This window comes from Bactrocera neohumeralis, chromosome 6 (assembly GCF_024586455.1).
Source record: "Bactrocera neohumeralis isolate Rockhampton chromosome 6, APGP_CSIRO_Bneo_wtdbg2-racon-allhic-juicebox.fasta_v2, whole genome shotgun sequence".
Taxonomy (NCBI): Eukaryota; Metazoa; Arthropoda; class Insecta; order Diptera; family Tephritidae; genus Bactrocera; species Bactrocera neohumeralis.
This window is the reverse complement of record NC_065923.1, coordinates 52,763,630-52,789,860: the sequence shown is the minus strand read 5'-3', so window position 1 is coordinate 52,789,860 and position 26,231 is coordinate 52,763,630. Positions and strand designations below refer to the sequence as shown.

Below are 26,231 nucleotides of genomic sequence, written 5' to 3'. Positions count from 1 at the left end.
TAATGGCTCAATGCAACTACCTTGAATGTAAGAGGTGACTTGTAAATAAGCCAGAGGCAAATAACGATAAGACACACTGCATAATGGCAAACGCAATAATATTTTAAAGGCTGAAAGGCCAGTTGACAGCCACATAATCCACAGACAATCGTAACAAATCCTTCTGCAATATAAAAACTACCTAAGACCCAGCCAGAAAATCTTTCTTTCTTCCACCTCTCTTTCTGCTTCCAAATTTATTGACTCTTTTTAACCAAAGTTATCTATAAAATTTAATGATGACAACAGAATGCTACCCGTTGAGCTTGTAGGCGGCGGTGTCTTGCTCACTTGGCAGCCGCAGCAACACAAAGTACCACAATGAATATTAGATGTACGAGTATGTGTACGTGTGAGTGTGTGTGAGTAATTGTGCTTTATAAATTGGCGACATTGTTTCACAACACTTGGAACGCAAGCAAAATGTAGTGTTAACATAATAATTACAACAATGCCAAGAGTTAGTGCAAAATATATCGCTACGGATAGAGAGCACAAAGAGAGTGCAATAAAAGTTGAAAGTGTGCAGTAAATGACAAGTACAAACACTTTGGTAGTTAATATCTTAACGATACGAGATTGCGCCTCTCTCTACTTTGGGAGGGGGAGGATGCTGTAAACACGGCCATTCAAGTGGAGCTTACATTTGAATGACAAAAACAACAATTGTGGCAGCAAACACAGCCCGAGTAGCTGAGCGCTAGTAGCCGGGGCAGTTGAAGTCAGTGTGATGGCAAATTAAGCCAACAATCACAACAAAGTGATGTTATTGGTGTTACAGTTACATGACAGGCAAAACATATTATTGGGTCGAAAGTTGCAAATAACTTAATCCGCTGGCAGCAGCAAACTTCTAGCCAGAGATTAGACAAAGGCCATTAGCCGTAAGTGTGTACGTGCATAAATACACAGACAGAACTTATATAAGTACAGGCACCATTACCTTAGGTGATACATATGAGACTTATATAGGGACATATTGAGGTAAGCCTGCATGCTTGCGGGTGTTTATGTAAGCTTATTAGGCCTCGGACATGCGAAAACGCAGTGAGCTGCGCGTGCGAAACAAAGAAACTGCTGCGGTCCTTGTGGCAGGGGGCGGGAGGACAAGCGAGTATGATTGTTGACTGCCGACACGGTGATATTAATTAACCACTGTCATGATAAACGAACAGCGAACACGCTATTGCTCTGGGGAGAGCTTTGGGTAAACAGTGAGAAACAATCAGAAGATTTGCTTGAACAGAAAACTTGACGAAAATATTTTCTGAAGTTTTAAAGAAGAGGTACCTCTTGCAGGAACTTTACCACAGCTTTAAGTATTTTATTAGATTTCATAGAGATATAACTGCTTCTTTTTCCTCTTGCGATAACTTAATTTTGGATTTATAATTTGGTTGTAGAAAATAATTCTTTGTTCATTGAAAATAATCAATGTTTTATTCGAGAGAAGATGACATTAAATTTTGTGACATAATGTCTCACTGTAACTACAAACACCATAGCCTCAAATGAATACAACAGTTGTCTTAGATTCTCCAAGTGTTAGAGTTGTGAATTGAATAAACTTAAAAGCTGTTAAAACAAACTGGCCTTTAACACATTATGTTAAACTTATATTTTTTACTAACATTTACTAGTAGTGTGCCATTGAAGCCATTCAAAATAGTAAAAAAATGTATGAAATCTGCGAAACAAAACTCGGTGGCAAATGGGAAAAACGGTTGTGTCAATTAAAAAGTTATAAAGCTCTCCAATCGTACTGAATTCACTGTGATAATGATGATGGAGTTCAAGGGGTTCGACATGTTAGATTAAGGACATAGAAATAACAATCTTTCATTAAATGTTCATATCCTCTAATTATCAGGCTCTTTCTAATCAATCTTGAACTCTTGACATGCATGTAGACTTAAACGCCTAACCGGCTAAAATTATATCCTATAGCTTAGACATAATCAACGCTTGTGTTCGATCGCCTATTTACGGAATTCAGAGGAGCAAAAGATATTATTATTTCTTCGCCGAAACTATTTCTTCATAGCGAGACTTTATTTAATTATTATTATATTTTCTGGACAAGAAATAATACAAGATCTTTTAAATCTACCATTTGTAATTTGGTCTTTTTGGATTTTGACTAGGTGCCGATGTCATTAAACTCAAAAGGGACTTTTCTGTCATTTATGTTTGACTTTGTTTTAATTTCAGGAGTGATTAAAATAATACAGTTAGATATATGGTTATACATATATAATATGTAAATGATCATAATGAAGATACGAATTGACTGTCTGTCTGCGCGTCAGACCGTCTGAGATATACAGGGCACTCGAAGTGTAACCAACTTCAGACCGTTCGCGCAGCTGTCGCACTGGAATCAGCTGTTTATAAATTTTCTGAATGACAGCTCGGAGTATTGTTCACAAGTGTACAAAAACGCTTTGCCAAAAGTGAACGCGAAAAAAAGTGATCAGCGATAGAATTCAAACGTAATAGTGTGATTGGTTTATATTTAGCTGGAAAATTGTTCACCTTAATGTGAATCAAGTTTTTGTTTATCGCACCATCACTCGTTACAGTGATACTGGTAGCATCGCAAAACGCCATGGATGTGGTCATCAAAAGACTGCTACGTCACTTGAGATGGTTCGGAAAGTGAAGAGCGACTCGAGCGAAATCCACGACGAAGTGCCAATCAAATGGCTAAAGAACTGAAAATATCCGACCGCAGCACTCGACGCATATTGAAAAATGAGCTCAAGGTCAAGCCTTACAAGTTTCAAAAGGCCCATGATCTCACACTGAAGCAGCAACAAGTAAGACTTGAGAGAGAGAAACAGTTGCTTCGCTTGGCCGAAAGCGGTCCAAATTCCGAACATTGTGTTTTCTGTCGACAAAATTTTTCCAATTGAGCAATTCGTAAACTCTCAAAACGATAGGGTTCACTTGACCGACCGTTCATACGAGAATCTAAGTCATCGGTTGGCCACCTGGAGGCAGTACCTGCCACAAATAATGGTTTGGGCCGCTGTCACAGCAGATGGGCGCTCTCCAATTGTTTTCATCGAGCCTGGCGTCAAAGGAAATGCGACATATTATCGGGAAAGTGTTCTGGAGGCTGCTTTGAAGCCGTGGGCAAACAAACATTTCGGTCGCAAACCATGGACGTTTCAACAAGACTCAGCACCGTCTCACAAAGCGCGAGTGAACCAAGAATGGCTGAAAAACAACGACCACACAATGGCTCTCGAATTCACCAGATGCGAATCCAATGGATTATTCTCTCAGGGCCATTTTGGAGAGCAAGGTCCGAAGTAAAAAATACACCAGTCTCGAAATGCTGAAGAAAGACATGTCGGTGAGTCATATCGAGCAAAAGTGAATTAGTCCTGAATTTGTGATTATTTTCACACATTTTGTACTTCAAAATAAATAAAACTAAATTTCCAAACCGAATTTATGGCTTTTTTAATTGGTATTGATGACGTGGATGGAACATGTGTTCCTTGGAAAAACAGTGAGGATGAGTTCGTACGTGGACGCAATCGCACGCCCATAAATCGCCATTAAGGGAAAACCTAAAAAGTGCAAACTAAGCATTTAACTTAGATATAATAACTGAAAGAGCATCTGTGACCTAAAAATTGTGAAGAGCTCTTCGTGGATCTGCTCTCTAAAAGGTTTGATCTACATTTCTCTAAAACCTCTAAAGACACAAAAACTAAAATTGCAGAACAAATCACAATTATTCCTACCAACATTGTAGAACTCGAATGTCGAAATCGAATGATAACATCGCCCAAGCCTTATATAAGAGTTATGTTAAGAACTTCTAAGAGCGTAATAAACCATACACCAGAGACATTAAATTTCACACCCAAGATGGTACGTGAGGGCTTTATAGGAGCCGTGGCACCGCCCATATTTAGTTAAAAATCTCGTATCTTAAGACCTAATCGATCAATTTCAACAAAGTTTGAAAGGTAATATTCTTCACACATTCTTACACTACAATCACAACCACAACTACTGCCCATACAACCTATTTTACGCTACATCTGATTCTTTCAGTTTTCAGTATACAAACCAAGAGCCAAACAATGTATCCGGATAAAACTTTGCACGAATTGTGCATTTGAGGTGTCCCGCCTTATAACGAAAATCAAAACTGTTCAAACTTTCAGATACCGAATATGTGTGTGAAAGATACCTCTTTGTCAGAAAACGTCACGTTCTATGACAAACTGGAAATCATTTTGAAATTTTGCACACAGAAAACTTAGGAATAACGCAAGTTATCGCACATCGCGTGCTGCGTCCAACATTTAGTCGACAGAAACGCCCAGCAGACTCGCACAGTGCACACCGAAGACACAATTACTGCTGTGGAAGCAAGTATCGAAGAAGACACGAAGTATCCTATTGCGAACTTATTACCGAAAATATCGGTCAACCTGTCAGCTACTATATACTATTGAAATTCCAAAAAAAATCCCGTGTTTGATCTTTGAAAGTTGCGAAAATATAAAATGATCGGTTACATCCGAACTTAGCTCTTCCCTACTCGTTAAGAATTCGTTCAAATTTTATAAGCAAAATATAAAGATAAAACATGTTTCTGTAGCGGAGATTTTTAGAAGGATCGCGCTCAGTTAACATTTTTCATTCAGCAGAAAAATGTTAACTACGGTTGCGCCGAAGCTTTAATACCCTTCACAAATAATAAAGACTCGCTACAATAACATAGTGACCCGATCTGAGCAATTTCTTCGAAGATTTCACAATTGCCTTAGTCAACAATCCTTGCCACATTTCGTGATGATATCTAGTCAAATGAAAAAGGCATACAAGCAATTGATTCCGATCGTTCAATTTGTATGGCAGGTATATGCTATAGTGGTCCAATATCGCTGGTTTCGCCGGATGATTCACAAAGTCGATTCTAAGGGGTAGAACTACATAATCCTAAATTTTCTCTCATAAATACCTTGCTACGACGCCATTTCATCTTTGAAAACAGACTGAATCAAATAATTTCTCCTAGTGCATGCTCTTTTAAGCAATTACAAACTTTGGTTTTGCCCCCCTCCCGATTGACGAATGCTATTGGTGTGTTTTTGTGCGTGCTCGCTAACGATTGCGCTGCAGTCAGCTCAATAATTGCAGATAACGTCTTGCAACACTCAATTGCGTGAGGCAACAAATGCAAGACAAACGATTAAGCTGCGAAAGGTAGCCAAGCGTAGGTCGCCGCCGTCGCCAAGCCACAAAGACTTGACCTGCGGCAATGCCTGAGTTGCACAGACTAAGCACACAGGCGAATGCCTCCGAGCCTTGGCAATTAACAGTGAGCTGTGAGCGAGAGCTGAAAGCAAATGTATGTGTGTGCGTACTCATACTTAATGCTGACTCATTTGTTGGCGACTTAAGTTAACTTTGGAATTAAGAGCGCGTGCATGCGAGCTACTTGACTTCGATTGCCAGAAGGAAGAAAACATAAATGCGTGTGCCCCCCTCCTTCTCACATATGCAAACCAATTTGTGTTTCTATTTGTGTCGTGATAAGTGAATATGATTGTGTTTTGGTCCCGTTAATTGCATTACTTATGCTTACGTGCCCGTCCGCACAAAGAGAGCGTTTGCGGCATTGGCTGACCGCATATATGTACTCAAGTCAAGTCATTCGGCTCAATCGGCAATCAAATCAAGGTGAGATTTCAAGCAGCACAAGCACCAGCCAGCCTTTAAGATTGGATTTGATTGAATACAGTGTATGTTATACTAAACACTAAGCAACAACTTGGGCGTCATATTAATTTATTGTGGCAGGTAAAATCCTGCTGCTCATTTAACGGTGTTTTGACTGCCAACCCATCAACTATTTTCATCATACATAACACAGTTTTCTGAAGTTTTTATGTCACAAGAAGTTAATAGAATAAATCTTTAGAATTGACATAAAGAACGTAAAGTTTATTTTTTGAAAAACTGATTACGCTAGCATTTTATCGAGCTTTAAACTTTCTAGAATTTTATGCTATATAGGGTATATTTTCCTACGGTAGACCCTGGATGCCAAGAAATAAGGAGGGTTCAGTGTTGTAACTAACTTCCGTTTCCAAAATATGAACAAAAATCAGTACGGAAAGATTTAGATCAACATGATCACATCGATCACAAGCAATAAAAAGGCAAATTTTTTTTAAAAGAATTTAGTTTTTTTTCTTTCTTCGATCGTATGTATGTAATACGGGGTTTATACTGAAAGTAATAGAACTGAGTCGATTTCAAAAAAAAAATATTGAACAAATCGTTATAACTCATTAAAAACTTTCAAAATAGGCTCCTTCTGCGTCGATGCAGCGCTGCTAGCGCAATTTCCACGCATTGAAGGCGTCACGGAAGGCATTCTCCGGAATAGCCTTGAGAACCGAGGTGCATGCGGCCTTGATGGTACATCCAGGAGGAACAAATATATGGCGAACGATGCCTTTGATGTCGAAAAAAACAATGAGGATCGTTTTCACTTCGGATTTGCTTATTCATTAGCGACCTCTTCCCGGCCCTCCAAAAAGGCATGGTGCCACCGAAACACATCACTTCTTCCTAAAGCAACATCTGGGTAAGCCTGCTTGATCATATCAAACATCTCTGTCGCGGATTTACCGAGTTTCACACATAATTTAATCGCTTACTTCTGCTTTATCGAACGCTACATTTTCGGCTTGCACCACTCACAGAAACGGGTCGAGCGAAAATGTTTGCCCTGACTCTCCATGTGCTCGGAGTCCTATTACTTTCCGAACAAACCCTGTCACTCGTAAATTTTTTTAAAGATCTTGGTGCACTATAGTATAATGTACCTGTGCGGAAGTGTGTGAACTCGTCTGACGATTTCTATTATATTCGTGGCGAATGTATGATATTGAAACAAAAACTTAATATTATGGACTTTGCAAAAAAGTATATTTCGAGTATTTTGTCTTTAAACTTGGAGAAGAGGATAATATTTTGGGTACTTCCTAAAATAAGGAACAGTGCGGATTTTCATAGATTATTCAAAAAGAAGCCTTATAATAGTTCTGCGTCAAAATGACGGTTTCCGTAGTTAAATTTCTGTCGGTAATTCTGTACATATCAAGGAAACCTACGAAAACTTCGAATTAGTTCTTCCCACATTAAAATATAAAGACCACGGTTGCAAGTGTGCGGCGATGACAGAATATTGGGAATGTTGCTTAGCCACAATCTGGGTTTATCAACCTCCTTTTCTTTTTGTGTTAATGTGATAGTAGAGACCGATCCAAATCACTGGACTAAAAAGTGACTAAAGCAGATATTCGACGGCTTATGACCATGACGGTTCTTCAAAGAGAATGGTGGATTGCTTTTAAAAAGTTCATAGAGAAATTTTTAAGCAATAACAAAGAGCTTAACTACAAAAAACTTTATTCTCGTTCAAAATTCAGTCGACAGAATAGCCCAGCAGATACGCACAGTGCAGATCGAAGACGCAGTTGCTGCATTGAATCAGAGTATCGAAGGAGACCTGAAGGAGTCCACCCGCCATCGCGCGGAACAATCAGAGCTGTACCCACCCACTTTATGGAAGATTTTGCGGAAGGATCTTAAGCTTACAAAATTGCGTGTGCAAGAATTGAAACCGAACGACCATAAAGCGCGTCGCACGTTCGGAGAATGGGCCGAATACGAGTACGAGATGGCTACCGATCCCGATTTGCACAGAAAAAATTTGTTTAGATATTAATTTTACTTTTGGTGAATGGATACGTAAATAAACAAAATTTTCACATTTGTCAGTGTTTGGCCAGATGGAATCACTGTTGAGGGAATCTTTTGTGAGCTCATTTTCTCGTATCGTGGGCCTGCAAGATCGGTATTAAATCGCCGTTTGAATATTTTTTGTGAGATTTTGTGAAGTCGCTTGTTTACGAGATGCTTGATGCTCGGAATAGGATAATCGGTACATTATTGCTGACATAAGGCCCTAATTGAGTAACTTGCACGAAATTATTTTTAAAAACCTAATGTCAAACGCTTATCTATATACTAAAAGTAAATATGCGATATATTTTTCTGTAGATATACATATACATATATGTATATGTGAATATATTATATTCATATTCATCTTCATGCTCATAGTCAAACTGATAGTCATGTTCATTATTCCAATAATTGTATATTTTGTCAAGGTTATTATAATATGTATGTATGTATATTCATTTTGTGTTTTGGAGTTCATTACTTGTTCGTGTATCCATAGGTACCACATATACAGACCTCGTTCTTCTCTGCGCCTCATCTCACATTAATACATACTACCTTAATTAAATCTTAACAAACTTATCGGCTTTCAATTAAGGTTGCAGCTATTACTCTACTTATTAGAGCTGATACTCGTAACCCAACAACAACTATGTATCAACCAAGTTCTGTGCATATGATTAATGTACACACGCACACAACCGAAAGTTATCTTCATACAACTACAAATTTAATGGCATCTGTCAACATGGATCATTTTACTACACACAAGTGCATGTACATATATATACATGTGTATATGTGCATAGGGGTATCTGCTAATGCATGCATGTGTGAGTGTATGGGTCTGTTGTTTCTACCTTGCTCGCTATTACACAATTAGTGCCAAATTAATTACCGGCTAAAGGTGTGCAAATTAGCAAAGTTTGGCGCAAGCAACTTGCCATTGTCGCCTCTTACCCGCCTTGTACTCCGCTGACTATGATATTACATACATATAATTTGCGATGCCACTTCGAGTCGCCTTTGACTTCGAGTCACCGTTCACCTTTTGTTGCCACCAACAGCTGTTTTGTCGTGTTTGCGTTGCCATAGTTTTGCTGTGTTTCTTCTTCTTCTTTTGCAAGTTTCTCGTCAACTTCTTCGCTTAAGTAGTCGTTATTGCTTACGACGAGGATATCATTTTCAGTTTGGCGCAATTTAATTGAATTAATTTTCGAGTCAAGACGTGCTACTTGTTATACCTATATTCCGGGATTTATTCACGTTTATATGTACGTTATGTATGTATGTGTGCCCAGCAAGCTTATTCAAGGTCTTCAAGCAAGTGGTTCGCTTACATGTTTGTTTCTCCAAGATATTGTAGACATGTGTTGGGCTCACCTTTATGCCATACTCACTCGCTTTTCCCATACATTATTACTTCGCTAAAGATTTTACTGCTTCGAAGGTGTTATTAGCACTGTCGACGTAGTTTCGTTCTTTGTGTGAGTCTGTGTGTGCTTGTATAATACCTGGAATCAACATGTTCTTTTAGAATTTTCGTATTCTACACTCTATGGTCCTTGTAGCTTTTACTAGTTTTTCGGTTGTTTACCAAATTTATTACGAGACTTGTCTACATATGTAAAAGGATATGTAGATCTATGTAGGTATAGAATAAATTTTCATATATACCAACATATAAACATATCATTTTGCTGTCGAAATATCATTCTATTAATTCGATTGAAAAAATAAAATTCGCACTCTCATTTATAAAATTGAAAGTTTCCTACGCTTTTACCTTGAATCTTGTTGTTCTCACTCTTCAGAGGCACTTATGTAATTAACTTGGAAGCAAATGCGTAATTCGCTTTCGCTTTTGGTAAAAAATTTATTTGTTGACAAACGAAAAGTTTTCAAGGATATTAATCAAATAGATCAATATACAGCACAAATAAAATACTTTTCGTAGAAAGTAATTAAAAATTGCTAGCTAAGCAGTTTTACAGTATAATTCTTGTTTTAAATTTGACAAAACGGATCCAAAATAGCAATAATCATAAAAACCAAATATTTTGTAGCTAATAAAGTCCTTCAAACACTTGAGATTCCAGAACCTTTCTATATCCAGGTCACGTTAAGGTTGACGATCAGGAATATTTTACTATGCATTTGCTGGATTTGGCATGGAATCTTCTACTATGAGTAACTTCCTATGGCCAAACTCTTAAAATAGACTTGTTTTGTAAAAAAATGGATAATTGGAAGGAAACAATCGTTCAGAAGTTGCCATCTTTGGCCCATAGGACAGGAAAAACTTTTTCTCCATCGGGACAGCGCCAGGCTACACATATCGAGAATGACTCACTAACATCTCCGAGCGTTTGATTAGGACGTTCTTATGCTTCCATTCTTTAACCCGGACTATGCACCTTCAGATCTCCGAACAACTGTTAAATACCTCTTCCGGCTATGGTGAATAGTTTTCAAGTGAAAAATTCGCCAAAAGAGAAGCTTAGGAAAATCAAGTACATAACGAAAATCTATTTAATTACTAAATACAAGTTTGTTTCGCAAATATTTGAAAAGTGGTCAATCGAACAAACTACTGATACATATTATAACATTTGAAATTCTTCAATCAGGCATCAGCTCCGTAATTTTTTCAAACTATTTAATTGTGAGCCCTTTTCAGAGTTTGACTCTGGCTGGGAGTAGTAGTTACAACTGAACGCACTAGTAATCCTTGATTATTCTCTTGTGTGTAGTTTGTTCAGTGAATTTCCTAGTTACATTTATTTGTTCTCTCAGGAGAAAAGATTTCACAGATTGGACCTAATTAATCCAAGGTAATTTTAAATTATGCCAACAACGAAGCGAAGTTCTCTACGGTATATGGTCTACTGAAAATGCCGTCCGACCTTGGTGACTTATAGTTCGAGAAGGGAGCCAGTGCACACTTGATTGAGTTTGCAGTGAATAATTTCCTTGCAGCTGTCCAATTCGAGCGATCTGGCCTATGTGCGATCATTGGTGGAATTTGGTCATTTCGAAACGTCTCCGGGAATTGCGCAAGCAAGAGTTCAATTACCCTGTCCTCTGCGCTGGTCGTACAGGTACCAGCATGTCTCTTAATTGATAGTATACTGAGCTTTGCGCAGTCTGGCTGCCTATGGGGCCGAGAAGACGTTGGTACAGAATTTGAGTGCCACTACAGGAGGACACATGCTCTTCGAACAGTGCGTTTTTATCCAGCGAAAGAGCATCTATGAAGCTGAACTTAAGCCAGCTCGTGAACCGCTCTTACCTGCAATCGACATGTTGCTGTCAGTTGGTTTTGTTGTTGTTATGGTTGTTGATTTTAGTGTTTGGTTGCTCATCTGGTTCTTACGACCATTAGCCCAGCTAGGTGAGCCTATTTGTCTACTCTTCATATGAGGGACAGAAGAGTCCGCCGCGCAAGAGCCCGTTGACTTTCCAAGACGGCCCGATATTGGAAAGGTTCCGTTAGAATTCAACGGAATTTACCTCCTGGCTGCAAATCATCCAACGGTTACGGGAATCGCATAATATACTGGATTGGGAGGTGAAAGTTCTTGGTTGCCGCATGCATGCACATTTAGATTGTTCGAAATATATTTACAAAATATTTAAACAAATTCACGTGGACCAGTTTTCTTAAAAGTTATAACATTATTATTATCATTTGAAGATGTAATTTTCGCTAGCGGGAATTAAAATGTTGTTATGAACTAAGTGAGTCAATGACCTTCAACACAAGTTATGAATATAATGAATGTTGAATTATTTCGCTAAATTTTTATACCCTCGCAACAAAGTTTTGTTCACATAACGGTTGTTTGTAAGTCCTAAAACTAAAAGAGTCAGATATAGGGTTATATATACCAAAGTGATCAGGGTGACGAGTAGAGTTGAAATCCGGATGTCTGTCTGTCCGTCCGTCCGTCTGTCCGTCTGTCCGTCCGTCCGTCCGTGCAAGCTGTAACTTGAGCAAAAATTGAGATATCATGATGAAACTTACCAAGTTACTTACTTACGTATTTCTTGGCTCCATAAGAAGGTTAAGTTCGAAGATGGGCAAAATCGGCAAACTGCCACGCCCCAAAATGGCGAAAACCGAAAACCTATAAAGTGTCATAACTAAGCCATAAATATAGATATCAAAGTGAAATTTGGCACAAAGAATCGCATTAGGGAGGGGCATATGTGGACGTCATTCTATAGAGTCATTTTTTGGAAAAGTTCAAATATGGAAGCGTGGCCCCGCCCCCTACTAAGTTTTTTGTACATATCTCGGAAACTACTATAGCTATGTCAACCAAAGTCTACAGAGTTTCCTTCAGGCATTTCCATTCAGTGAAATTCGGTATATAATATTTTCTTAACACCCTGATGACATGTAGGAAATATGGGTGAAATCGGTTCACAACCACGCCACCAGTATTTACAACGACTCTATACAATCTATAGAATACCAAATCAATGGCATGTTTCTTAATGAAAAATGGTGTCGTCTTTTTGATTAACGCTTATAGAAAAGTTCAATCGAATTTTCTGGTTTTTTTGTGTACAATTTTCACAAAAATAGATTTGAGCTCTGTAAGATTCGTTATATCCAAGAACTTACTTGGCTTTCAAAGGTTTTGCAGAGCTTTTCCGATTTAAACATTCGGTGGATCCGGTGATATAATCTTTCACATAGTGACGTTAAGAACCAAGTTTCTCTGGCTTGAGTATTATTCAGACCGTTAAGTCTCTTTTGCAGGCATTGATGGTAATATTTAGAAGCAGTGGTCGCTCTTAATCTGAACTCAGCAATTTAAAATGTACGTATTCCCCTCCCACATGGTTATGTTGGGTATCTTTGAATTTCTCAACCAACTTTTAGCTTACCTTGATGAGTTGATAAGTAAATTGAAAACTCGTTTAAGAAAAATTTTATGAAAAGTGTAATTACACTATGCAAAGAGCCTAAAAGTAGGTTAACGTCTAATAAAGTTGTAATTTCGAAATTGCGGCCTTCTAAAATATACCCAACTGCATTTCAGTAAACCGCCTGTGCAAAATTCAATATATGCAAATAGCTATTTCGCACTCTTCCTGCACACACACAGACATACAGACATAGCCGAGTATATGCATGCATGCACTTTGACTAATAGATCAACCTGTGGTTATCAAAACTGCCAAACTTTTTAGCCGTTAGCAACCGAAAGTGCAGAAAAATTGCCAACAGTGTAGTTAATACCGTTGGTGGCTTAGCCACTTACAGAGGCTTCACCACACACTCACCCATGTGTACGCAACCTCACACATTCCATACACACGCACATACAAATGCACTCGTATGTGTTCGCAGATATACGGCTAGCAGTTTAGTACTTTGTAGCTAATAGCTAGCCAGCTGTAGTGGCTTGTAGTTAGTTGCTAGTGGCTTCGAGCGCTTTGTACGCGCTGGATTATACGGCATTAAGTTCGGATGTACCATATGCATATGTAATATATGTATATGTACAAGTATATTGAGGCGTTCATATATAAATAAAAGTGTAAATTTATTAGTGCTCAATAATACAAGGGGTTTCAATTGGAAGCCGATGACGACCTTGCTATTAAAATTAAAAATTGTCAAACGTAAATTCTTTTTCTGATCAACAAGTAGGTAAGGAAAGGTTACAATTGAACTCTTGGATCTCACAAACCTCATGGCATAGGTTGATCTCATCGCCTTTGTATAGAGTATGACTTTATTTAGTCGTTTAGTCGGTTCAAAACTGAACCTGGAAGTTGTTTCCAAGATAACTGACATTGTCTGCAACTTCAAAGTTTAGGAAACCCACATTAAGGTTTAGAACAATTCGAAATTAACCTCATGACATAAGATATTTTCCTTTAGCCTTAGCTTCGACAAGGGAAAACATGCTTTATTAGTCTGTTCATGCGATATCTTCTGCATATACCGATCCAGATTGCTTAGTTCAATATCAAATTAAAGGCAACGAATAATGGAGGCCTGTCCGATCCTGAAAGATGTTCTAGTTTCAGACTTTACTGCAAATTAAATGAAAGGAATATCATGATATGATAGTCACCTGATAGAAATCTCGAGCAGTGCTTTACCGACTGAGCTAGTCAGTTCATAATAGCCGCAAAAGACATAGAGGACATTTGTCAGTTTTGCTCATTGCATTCATTGTACGTTCCGTTAGTCTCGAGCAGTTGCAAAGCAAACTTCTGCATTGGCGGATTTCTACAAAATATTCCTACATTTCCACGTCTTCGTTCTATAGCTAAGAAAAGTGATTCCTGCTCAAATTAAGTATAAAATAAACTCTAGGGTTTTTCCAGACTTTTCAGTGAAAGTTTTCCCGAAATCATAATTCCAACATATTATATTAAAGAGCAGTGTGTCCAGCTCTATACAATCAGCATAATTTACCCTAATGCTCACGTTTCAGATTTGTAAAACATAGCCCCACAATTTTCTTCGATTGGCTCCATCAACGCTAAATCTTCAGAAGAAAGTATGAAAATATCCTTAAAGCTTCTAGCTTGCCACTAGAATACTGATTGATTATGCCAGTGCATACAGCTATGCCAGTATAAATGATTTATACCTGTCTTCTATTGAATTCGGTCTTTTCTCTAATTTGGTCGAACCGAAGGCAGCTGTTATCTTGCTTTTATTTACGCAACTTTTATTCATCCTCTTTGGAAAACCCTATATATGAACATGTAAACATGTATGCTATGTGTTTGCCAGTGAACGCCAAGAATACGTTGCAACAAGCGCTCTTCCGCAAGTGCTGCATTTGAGCTCTTTCACACATAAACATTTACTTAAATTCGTTCAGCTGTACGATCCTTCTTTGTTGCTGTATTGAATCATTAGTTTGTGGGTTCGGTAGTTCGTTAGTTAGTCGGTTGGTTTCTTGTTGCGTGAATCGTAAAAATAACGGAAACAAATATGACTGAGCTGCTGACTGATATTGAGCCCAACCAAAGTCTTTAACGAAAATTCAATTTAGTTTTAGATAAATTAATTTTTATGAAACCATTATCAGTAAAAATAAATTCTTTAAGAATATCCGTTGTATCAGAACTATTTACTAGCGTTACAAACACTTATTATTTGTGTAAGCTCCCTTGTTTATATGTCTTCCTCAAGCGTCGGCAATGTGTGCATGCTTTCATTATTTTCCTTGTAAATTGAAGTATTCGCTGCTGACGTTGCAACAGCTGCTTGCGGCATGCAACATTGACCAGCACACAAGCACAGCGGTACACATACACATAAAAGCTCATCGAAGCTGGACTAACTAAGTATTACAGGGAAACATGCCAAAAACTAATTTACAACTCACCACGAAAGTTGCGTCAAGAGCCTAGAAGGAATGGCAGGGCTTTACACACAGCAAGCTCGGGTGTGAGTAAGTGGATTTTAGGGCATAGACGTTTGGCACGACTGAATTTTCAACTCTACACTTACCTCTTGGTATGGTGGGCTCTTTTGCACCGGATGCGTATTTAGTGCAATTTATTTTCAGTATTTTTTTTTTGTGTTCTTAGAAAGTGTTCACATGAAATTAGTCGACCTACAAAATTGGATGAATACAAAACAAAATAAAAACTCACAAAGTAAAAAAGAAAAAATATATATTATAGATAAATTTTTATATCTAGCCCACAAGTGTCAAATATTTGTCTATAGAGGCGGTGGTGAATATTCCCTACCAAAAAAACAAAATTTTATCTTATTGTTGACTTAAAACATTATTTGAAGACAATTTAAATATTTATTTTCTAGATTATTTTAGGATTTGTTTTTATAATATCTCCTGTTATCAAACATATTCGTCACCCTCTCGACTAGGCTCCCACACCACTGTTGACAATCTTAACTTCGAAGTCTTAGATAATTTCGTCTATCTTGGAATCAGCATTAACATCAAATAACAACGAAATCCAACGCAGAATAACTCTTGCTAATAGGTGTTACTTCGGATTGAGTACTCAATCCACTCCTGATGAACAAAGATCGAATTCTACAAGTCACTCATCATTACCGTCCTGCTATATGGCGCAGAGGCACGGACGATGACAACATCTGATGAGTTGGCGTTACGAGTTTTCGAGATAAAGGTTCTGCGGAAGATTTATGGTCCTTTGCGATAAGCTGTACGAGATATACGAAGAATTGAAATAGTTCGTCGACTCGGTTCGGTAGCGGCCACGCTGTCTAGGTCATGTCGTCCGAATGGATGAAAACTCTCCAGCTCTAGAGTATTCGACGCAGTACCCGCCGGTGGAACCAGACGAAGACCTTCACTTCGTTGGAAAGACCAGGTGGAGAAGGACCTGCCTGCACTTGGAATCACCATTTGCCGAAAAACCGCAAAATAGAGAAACAACTGGCGCGCTGTTGTAAACCCAATAAAGAAGAAATATTATTATCAAAGGCAGCTCACTTTCATAAGCACTGGTACTTGGAATCCTTAGTATAGTTATCACACCTATGCTCAGCTTTTTAGAAACAATTTCATTTGTGACATTGTAAGGTTTTCGAAATAATAATATTATCCTGTTTCACTTGCCATTCATGAACAGATTTTGCTGAAAACTGTATACTAATGTCAGGTGCCAGGTGTAGAGTGTTCACTCTTCACTTATTTTTTTAGAAAAAATTATCGATTTACGAACTTTTCAATACACTTTTTATAACACGATATGTGTTTACTGCGAACTAGACTACAGACTCAGCAATTACATTTTCGTCGTCGTAAATTTTTTCCATTGAGCTTTTTTCTCGAGGTCTGAGAACTGGAAAAGATCATTTGGGGCCAGATGCTGAAGGAATTCAATTTATTTTGCACCGTTTTCATTGTTTTCCATTGTCTTGCACTTTCTTCTGCTTCAAAGTCCTCCCATTAATATGTGAAGTATCGTCTTCCTTTGATTCGGTTAATCGATAGCTTATCTATCAGCTGTAAATACTGCTCGGAATATTTCAGTCCAAAAACGCGTGATTCATTTGGACGACCGCTGTTTTCTTAATAACAGTATTGAGTTAAGTTTTAAATATCAGCTGAGAACAATTATTTCTTTGATTTGGATATTAAGCAAAGTACCACCCTTACTTTTATAAGAACTACTAGTGCGCTTCGACATCATCAACACTTTTAGTCCAAACAACAGCGCTGCAACTATGAATGGAAAAGGAATTGAAGCAAATTGGAATAATATGAGAAAAGTTGCCGGATTACTTAGAGCGAACTCTATACAAAAAGGAAGAAGCAGATCGGATTTGTAGATCTCTTGGACCACTTTGGTTTTGCTCAGTATTTTTAAGACGGCAATTACGGTGCTCAGTCTACTAACAGCTCGTTAAAGAATAAGAGCACAAACGAAAGGGGATCGAGTGAAATGGTCCGATTATCTGCAGACCACAACTACACAGCTGTGGGTTTACGGCGCAAAGTGTAAGGATGAGTTCAGCAGGCACTTAACTTACAGTTAGTCCAAATACCGATTCTGGCCGCTTTTTTGGCCTACTCAACATTGGCCTGTGGCATGCAGCAGATGTGCGAAATGTTCAATTTGAATTATAGGCAACAACAAGGCAATGAAAGCACAAACGAAGAAAAATTGGCCGCCAAAGAATTTCGCAAAACTGAAGAAGAGAAAGCGGAGAAAAGTAAAAACCTACCGAATCGAAACTGAAAACTGTGAGTTGTTGGCAAACAGTTGCAGTGTGGCAACAATTTAAACAGTAGTGATTTAGCTCAAGTCCTGCCAAAGCAGACGAAATAGATGGAAGAAATGAGTGCGAGTGCAGAAGTGTACGCGTGTCTGTTCCGAAGTCGAGCGCTAGCTGTCAGTAGACGAAGCGCTTGCCAAAACACGAAATGTAACGCATTTGGATTCATGGCAACTTTGGCCCTACACACATACACACGCACACTTTAATTCATGCTCATAAAGTTGAAAATATCTACATATACTTGTATATCTTAGCAGTAATTTAAAGTAGAATACCCGGACGTGGGCGATATCCAATACATCCACAAAGCGCATGTTGGCTGAAGCTAACTTAACTGTAACAAACATCCATATGCGTTTTTACGACGTAGATCCGATAAGTTTGTTAGTCAACCCATAAAGGAAAAACTAAAATTTAGTAAAAAAAAGATAGTTTATTTCTTACATATTCTTAATTTTGCTCGATACACTCGACTCAGGGATTATCAAAACTTTCGCGGTTTGAAAAACATCCTTTCTTTGAACACTACCGCGCCGGCGGTGGATGGAGCAACAGATCGTAGTATAGTTCGACCGATTTGGCCGTGGCGATGGCAAAGGTGCAAACCGATGGTGATATAGTTCTTTATTCTTCGATAAATGATGCCGTTTTGTTTGCTGTCTTGCTGTCAAAGAAACTGAAAAACGTGTCAAAGGCTTGTGGCTGATTTCTCTTTCTCTAGACAAGCGCTGTTGGTCGCGCTCTGTGCATTCTATAAGAAGGCGAACATCATATTTCCGACCATTCGAAAGAGTAGAGCTTTCGTCTTATTTGGAGCTAGTTCGCCCAGTGAAGACCATTACTATTCTTTGGCTTTTGGTGCATTCTGGAAGACGAAGACTGCTTCCTAGTGATCTTAGTCTTGCGCTTGTTGTCTGGTGTAAGCAACCACCCATCTCCCCGGCATCTTTCTTAAGCTCAATATTTCACATAGAATAAGTCTACTTTCGGAACACATCGGCGTGGGTGATTATTAAATCTCTTCTGACGGTTACCAATCATCGGACCAACCTTGGGGTCGAATCGAAACTACGAATTCGATCTCTTTGAAAATGCGACAGAAGCTGTCCTCGAGAATGTACTAGACACTTGTATGGGTCATACTTTAGTGAGGCTCTGTACTTAACGGACCACCCTCGTACATACTAACCCACATATTGACCTGCCGCATATTGCTCGTTGAAAGCGTATGGTTGTATTGAGGCAGTCCATCGGTTGAAATTTATTGGCTTTGCACATTTTGGCAGCCGAAATGCATCCATCTTCGCCTACAGACCGACATGCAAAATGCCTGAGTGCGCTCGCGATACCAGCGGTATTCAAAAATATGCTCGCGCTGTGCTGTTCTATGTGTGCAATGGGATTGCTGCTGTTCGGTAGGTGCGTTTCGTATTTAGGTTTCCGTAGAAGAGAAGTAAGCAAAAAAATAGTGAAAATTAACTGGGCCATCTCCTAGGCGCGCTACGAGGTATAATAATCCATTTGCTTTTACTGCAGCGTTTGTTTGAAAGCGGGAGCGCCTTAAATCACCGTTACCGGAGTGGTCGGCTTTTACGCATTTATTGCAGCCATGCACGAAAGGCGGACAGATTTCTGGCGTGTAAGCCGTTAGGCGAATGAAATTAAAAAGTCAAACTTTGGGGTCGAGTGGGGCTAATGGGCGAAATTAAAGAATTTAATTTTCACACACTATTGTTACGATTAAGTGGAACGGTGAGCTCTTCAAAACTCAAAATTCGAAATTCTACTATAAATTACCTTTTGGGGACTTATATAATTGAGTGTCTTTGCACTATTGCACTGAAGCATAGAAGTTAGCTCTCAACGTTCTATTAGTCGAAATGCAACTGAACACATTCCTGATGCTTCGCATAAATTATTTGTAGATCACAATAATAGCCTACGATCGCTCATTTATGTTAGTTTTATATTGAAGCTTAGTGATGTAACACTATAGGTTTTTGATAGTAGTCTTTTTTCGTATTCCCCTGCGAAATATGGTGCATTGTACATACTTAGTCGTATTACTTCTTTTCCTATAAATCTTTTAGCTGATTGAAGTAATAAGAGCCCGTCGATTTAATTTTTGATCTAGTAAATGTGGGTTCGTTAAGAAAAAAGTGCTAATATAACTCTGCCTTATATTCTACTTCGTCAGCTGGAATCCAAATTTCCACCCTTAACGTACCCCCAGAACTAAGTGCCTTGCTGAGAGAGAATGAGCTCTCTAAACCTCTGGTATTTTATCTTAGACCGGTGGAATTTTATTACTATAAAAGTACTCAAAGTAAAGCAGTGCTTACTTGAGTCCAGCTATCCAATAGTAGATCGAAAGACGACAGTAACATTGTCAAAATTTCTACGAATTTTGTGTGAGACTGAAGAGCCATTTCTTTACAAGACGATTAATAGATTTTAATTACTGCAGTTTGATTATGGCCAAACATGTGTATAAGTCTTATGAAAAAGGAGCTCGATGCTAGAGATAGTGAAACTAACCATTCCGTCACAAATTTCGAACGCACAGTCAGTAAGCTAAAGTCTGTTATCTATTCACCTTAGCACTATCTTAAGAATTCAGTCTAAGTCATCTAATCGAAAGTCAAATAATCGAAGTATCATTGCGGATCGAGTAGAGATGTGAGTTGTAAAATCTGCGAAAGATAGGATTGTGTGCATAGACATGCCATTTGATAGACCAGTAGATTCTCTCGAAATACCTTCTCCTCCAAATAAAAAGCGCTTAACCCAGTTTTTGGTCCATTTCTTTCGAATTATTAAATTTTATGCTAATAAAAGTGCCAATTATGAACTTCAAAGGAAATAATAAAGTTTCTGCGTAATTAAGTTAGAATAAAGAAATAATTGCGAACAAATTTCCATTTTTCCTTGCGCGAGACGAAATTCTGCAGCAACGAGTAAAGTTATGTTGCAATGAGTTTTATCTCCATCTCTCTCCACCACTGCAAATCATGCAACACGGCGCAGCACAAAGAAGAATACAATAATTGCTTTAAAATTATATTTGCTCGGAATTCATAACACAATAAACAATATTTTTGATGGCGCCGAGCAAAAGGCTATAACTCATGTTCCACTCTGAAAGTATACAGTTAGCATTCACGTGCTTGATTAGCCGATAAGTGCATGCTTACGATTGTGGCTGTGTCTGCCGTTATGGTTGTAACTACAGTGTGGTTCCCATACCCTGCAGAAATATATATGCTAGTGTGTACACACACACACAGGATTGCTTTGAATGGCAAACAATTTATACAATCTGAAAGAGTCAATTTCATATTTTTCTGCAATCAAACGACACTCAGACCCACTCGAGCACTTACCAGCAACGCCACAAATAGGAGAATTCGAGCAAAATGAACATATTGTCGGTGACTGCCACCAACTGCAACTATACTGCTGCTTCTTTTCCTACAAGTAATTGTATTTTCAATATGGTTTGAAGGAGCAGTGGGCTTTCGAAAGCGTAGTACCGATTGTGGAGTGCTTTTTGTCTGGCTCAAACTAGCCAAAGTTGATTAAAATTTGAATTGTTTATGAGGTTTCGGTCATGGGCAATGAACGTTATAAATGAACGGTAATGCAGTGTTGCTGATATTACTTGCAATGACAAATTAGTTCTTAAGTTATCGGGATTCGGAAATGAAACTTGGATACCATAAGTTATATCCCGGCAAATTATGGTTTGTACACTTTAGATATTATAGAGTTATTAAGCAGTAGAAGAATAGGTTGTGCCGCCTCTTTCGATGCTTTCGGGGCAACGATTCTTCAGAGTTTCATAAAATTCTATGGGTGTACAACTACAAACAGCAATCTTATATCTAACATTTAGTACTGTCTCCAACAATATCAAATATTTTAATGTGTCTTCTTATAAGTTTTTCTCAAATTTTCGGTCGGATCGCTACACCCGACGCGGATCTCGTTATACAGCACTTAAATAGAGGTCTGATAATTATATTTCTGGTCTGGAAATTTAACTCTTTACTTATTGGAATTTAGAGTAATTTGCAATACATTTTTCTAAAGCTACTTAAATAAGCTTTAGCAACTGTTTTTTTACTCCGTTGGACGAAGTCCACGGATCATGTATAACTTCCGGACAATTCGTAATATGAGAGAAACATATGAGAATTTGGGCACAGAACTGTATGGTATGACATATCCAATCAATACTGTTGTCGTTCAAAATTTTTGTTTTCTTTCCGGACGAAGAGAAAATGTTTAAAACGAAATACTTCGCTCGCACATTAATTTTCAAATAGTGTTCATTTTTTCAGTGTTAAGTATGTAGCTGGTGCAAACCACGTCAAGTGATCCAGGGAAATTTCGAAAAACCACCGATTTTGAAAATGTGTAGTTCATTAGGTCATACCCTATGGTATAAATATTTTTACAAAATTATTTTGTTTTTGTTAAAGTTTATTATTGATGATTTAAATTTAGAGGACAAAAATTGTGAAATTATTTTCTCATAAACTACTGGAGATAAATCGGCGAAATTTTGTGAAGTCAAAGAAAAATTTTCGTGATTTATTATAAATATTTTTTCATGGTCATTTTGTTTAAAAAGTATTATTTTACATAATTTTTTGTTAAACAATTGACATTTTTTAAGTGCTCTTCACGCTAAAAAAATTGAAAAGTATGTGACACAACGCGAAAAATATTCACCTTTAATAATCTGCAAAAAATTTTTGTTCATTCATACCATTCCAAGGATATTGCATTTTTTGTTCCCCCACCGTATGTATGTGCCGCAAAAAATCATAAGCTCAATGTAGGGGGATTTTGACGAAATATTTTAAATAAATGTAACGTCGAACTGAACCGTAAAACTGGACATCGTGACGTGACTGTCAAGTGAACAAATTTAATTTTATTTTTTTTTAATTCTTGACTTTACTCCATATGATTGATGATGGCTCCTTAATGAACCTAAGGAAACACTTATTAGTATGTGGTGTATTAATAGAAGTAGTATTGGCAAAAATTGATGAAACCAGGTCAATACTACCTCAAACTTCCATATACGACATATGTACATACATATGTATAATGATTTTCGGATTTGTATAAATGACGTTTCGCTCCTTAACGCATTTCCATGGCTTTGAATCCAGCAAGTTCCTTGAGTATAAAATGTTCGGATGCACCCCAACTTAGCTCTTCCTTACTTGGTTTAAAGATGATTGACAGCTGCGCAATGTCTCTTTAGTTGGAGCTTCGGGAGCCGTGGAATATATCTTGCCTTATTCCGCTGAAGGCTGGGCATTCGCAAAGATGATGTTCCAGCGGCTCATCATCCTGCATGATCTGCATTTTGCCAAATCAACTTTTTCAGTATTGTGATGGTGGGGTTTTAAGTGTCATGAGCCTTTCAATATTAGTTCCCTTTCAGCCCAGAAGTAGAATTATTTACACTACGCTAAAGTAACTTTGTGGTATGCCCTGTGTTGCTAGTGAACCTCTCATTGCGTTAAACAACCCCTGAAGAAACTCAATGGTTTGGGCAGCTTTGTGGAAAGATGTTCCTTGCTGCCGCTGTGCGGACTAGCTCGTCGGTCTTTTAATTTCCTTCTCGTCCTAAACAACTATTTATCCAGATTGGCCTTTGATTTTTGGGTGAATTTGAGACTTCGCGTTGGAACTGTCGATCACAGAACCATCGGATCTTTTTTCGATCGCATTACCCATTTCGCATTGAGGATAATCTCCAGAGCTTAGACTCGTGCAGTTTTCATTGCGTCGTAAGCCTCAGCAAGCAGGCCTATTGCGCCTATTGCAGGGTATTAATGTGACGCTTTTTCGATAATGCCATCCACCACATCACCGCAAGGGTGTAAGATGCGAAGGGCTTTGGGAACCCTGCTTTGTATGGGTTCTATTCCGCTAAATTTCTATGCCTAATTATATCAAACAGCGATGGATGGATAACAGACTGCGAAAACGTGGTACAGAATTTGTCGACAAGCACAGGATTGGAGTCCCCAGGAAGGCGAAAGAGAGGCCGTACTTAGAACACGTGGAAAAGAGGCGAACAAAAATAATTCGATCAATATAGAAAATCCGAGAACGAATTAATGCAGCAGAATATCTGTAGAATCTAAAGTTTTGAATTAAAAGGATGGGTCACTTTTACTTTTACAGTTAATTTTCAGAAAACCAAAAAATTAATAAGTTAATTTGAAACAGAAATTATGGCAGGTTTAAAAACTACCAGAATGAGTATTGGACCGAAAGGAATTTCGGGATCACTGTATTTCCAAAGCTCATTACCGCTAGCACATTTTCAACATTTTTCATTGCCATCAGTTGGCTTAGCCATGCAGCAAACTGTCTGTAAGTATGTTCACAATTTTGCGCTTTGCGCTTTGCAGGTGTTAAGCAGCAACACGGATGCAGTATATTAAAAAGGAGGGGAAAGTGTGCAAAAATACAAAAATATACAAATTGGAAAAATTGCTTGCATAACAGCAACAAATAGAGCATGAAAATACACCAACAGAAGCACTGCATACATTATGAATATGAAAATAAGAATAAAATAATATAAAAAAAAATAAAAAAAGAACAGAAAAAGTCAGAAAAAGAGAAAAATACAAGTATTAACAGCAAAATTCCTTGTCCATCCAGTGGCACACAGATAAACATCACAATGATCAATGCAGGGCTGCAGGATATAGATATGTATGTATGTATATACATGCAAACAAGCATACAGACAGACTTTCATACACATTTACACACGAGGACACATTAAAAATGTTATCGCACTAAGAAAGCAACAAAAACAAGCTAAAGAAAACAACAGTAACAAACGAGCGACAATTTCGATAACAAACGAAGGAATTGACAGCAACAGGAACAACAAAAGCACAGCCCAGCAGTAGCAGCGTATCAGTGAACGAATGTCGAGCGACAGCATGACAGCATGCAAAGACTGACTGACGGACTGACTTCATGTCGATATGGATTATACATATTGCTGCGAAGTCACCAAGTTGGCCAGCGATGAGAGCAATACCGTTGCATTGACTTAGTTGCTTGCCCTGCAGCTGCCACCTTTGGGGTAGCAAACTGGCTCCCATCCCCAGCACTTCACTTCATTTGTTGTGGCTTTGCTTGGGACAATCACACACACACAAGCACACATATGTTGGAAATTGAGTTGTTTACGGAAATGAATTGAGCACAAGCATGAAAGGAAATGAAAACTAAAACCTCGGGCGAGAGCAGCAATTGCAGTTGAAGTTCGATTAGTAGTCAAATATGCTGTGAAAAAGTGGGAATCCATTGAAGCTGACATGTTTGTGATTTTAGTGAAGAAATGATCCCATATTGACGAGTTCGCCGGTTGGGAAAGCTCCGCAGGATAGTTAGTAATTTTGATTTACAGTAATCAGCGGTCGATTGTTTGTGCATTCGATCAATATTTCTTGTAATGAATGCTGATTTTGGTGTTAAGCACAGGGAAGGTACGACGTCGAGAAACTACAATGATTACCTACATATAGCTAAATAGTTTTCTACTCGACGTGCTCTCCTAGTCTCTGAGAGCACTCATCAGCTACTTGGTATAAACGTATTGTGGGGCGACATTTAAAGCTCCTTACGTACAGCTGCAAACGAAACCATTGAGCCAAAATTTCTACGAAAAGATTGGGCCACTAACAGAAGGTTTCAAGACTAGAGTATACTATTGTCAAACCTTCAGAGGTGACCAAATGACTGATGTGCTGAGCTTAGTTAAATTATGGAGGGAACTCTTCTCCAGCCTTTTGAAAGGCAGTGAAAGTGCCACATCAGGAAATGGTGAACTCGATTCTCCAAACGTGTTATAACCCTCCTTGATATCGCATGTAAGGTCTTGTCGAGCGTAGTGTGTGAAAGACTTGACTTGGAAAATTCAAATAAAATCGACTAACATCACCTAACTTTAAAGTCGTAGATATTACAACAATATCAGCGCAGAATAACTCTTGCCAACAGGTGCTACTTCGGACTAAGTAGGCAATTGAGAAGTAAAGTCCTCTCTGGACGAACAAAAACAAAAGCTTGTAAGTCACTCATTATTCCTGTCCTGCTATATGGTGCAGAGGCATGGGCGCTGACAACAGCTGATGAGACGACGAAGCGAGTTTTCGAGAGAAAAGTTCTGCGGAAGATTTATGGTCCTTTGCGCATTGGCAACGGCGAATACCACAGTCGATGGAACAATGAGCTGTACGAGATATACAGCGACATAAAATATTATAGTTCAGCGAATCGAGAGAGAGCGGGTGTGCTGTGAAGGTGAGGAAGGTGTAATGAATACAGAATACTGATTGGCTTTCGTTCAGACTTTAAACAAAAGCTCGGAAAAAATGTGTCAACTTTGTTAGGGATACTCATGATGGAGTCTAAAGATTAGAATTAGTGGTTAAGTTTCTGTTACCTGTACACTGATTTATCGGAATTTTACGAAATCCTTAGTGATCTGGTACTTATCCTTCGATCGACTTCATATGTTCGCGTCAAAATGTCTAACATTTAAATCATATTTATACTCATGCAACATGTTGCTACAGAG

The 26,231-nt window shown here is 38.3% G+C and overlaps 1 protein-coding gene across 1 annotated transcript in view; it reads left to right on the top strand.

Annotated features, from left to right (window-relative positions):
• LOC126762710 (39S ribosomal protein L20, mitochondrial) overlaps window positions 1-13,695 on the top strand; it is a 366,701-nt gene extending 353,006 nt beyond the window's left edge. The window contains exon 5 of the mRNA XM_050479663.1: window positions 13,683-13,695. The gene's annotated coding sequence lies outside the window, so the exon portion shown is untranslated. The remainder of the gene's footprint in view (window positions 1-13,682) is intronic.
• Window positions 13,696-26,231: the final 12,536 nt, after the last annotated feature.